Source organism: Sorex fumeus, unplaced genomic scaffold (assembly GCF_029834395.1).
Source record: "Sorex fumeus unplaced genomic scaffold, SorFum_2.1 ptg000028l, whole genome shotgun sequence".
Lineage (NCBI taxonomy): Eukaryota > Metazoa > Chordata > Mammalia > Eulipotyphla > Soricidae > Sorex > Sorex fumeus.
In genome coordinates this window covers 3,599,003-3,599,561 of record NW_026606085.1, presented here as the reverse complement: position 1 = coordinate 3,599,561, position 559 = coordinate 3,599,003, and the positions used below count along the sequence as shown (strand labels likewise).

At 37.4% G+C, this 559-nt stretch overlaps 1 pseudogene; it reads left to right on the top strand.

The window, feature by feature from the left end:
* LOC130024412 (chromobox protein homolog 3-like) lies at window positions 1–559 on the top strand (annotated as a pseudogene).

Genomic DNA, 559 nt, shown 5'->3' with positions numbered 1-559 from the left:
ATGGGAAAGAAACAGAATGGAAAGAGTGAAAACAATTGAAGAGGCAGAGCCTGAAGAATTTGTGGTGGAAAAAGTACTGGATCGACGTGTAGTAAATGGGAAGGTGGAATATTTCCTGAAGTGGAAAGGATTTACAGATGCTGACAATACTTGGGAACTGAAGAAAATTTAGATTGTCCAGAGTTGATTGAAGCATTTCTTAATGCTCAAAAAGCTGGTAAAGAAAAAGATGGTACAAAAAGAAAATCTTTATCTGACAGTGAATCTGATGATACCAAATCAAAGAAGAAAAGAGATGCTGCTGACAAGCCAAGAGGTTTTGCCAGAGGTCTGGATCCTGAACGAATAATTGGTGCCACCGACAGCAGTGGAGAATTGATGTTTCTCATAAAGTGGAAAGATTCAGATGAGGCTGGCTTGATGCTGGCCAAAGAGGCAAATATGAAGTGTCCTCAAATTGTAATTGCTTTTTACGAAGAGAAACTAACTTGGCATTCTTGTCCAGAAGATGAAGCTCAATAATTGTACGCATTGCTTTTTATATATATTTATATATATA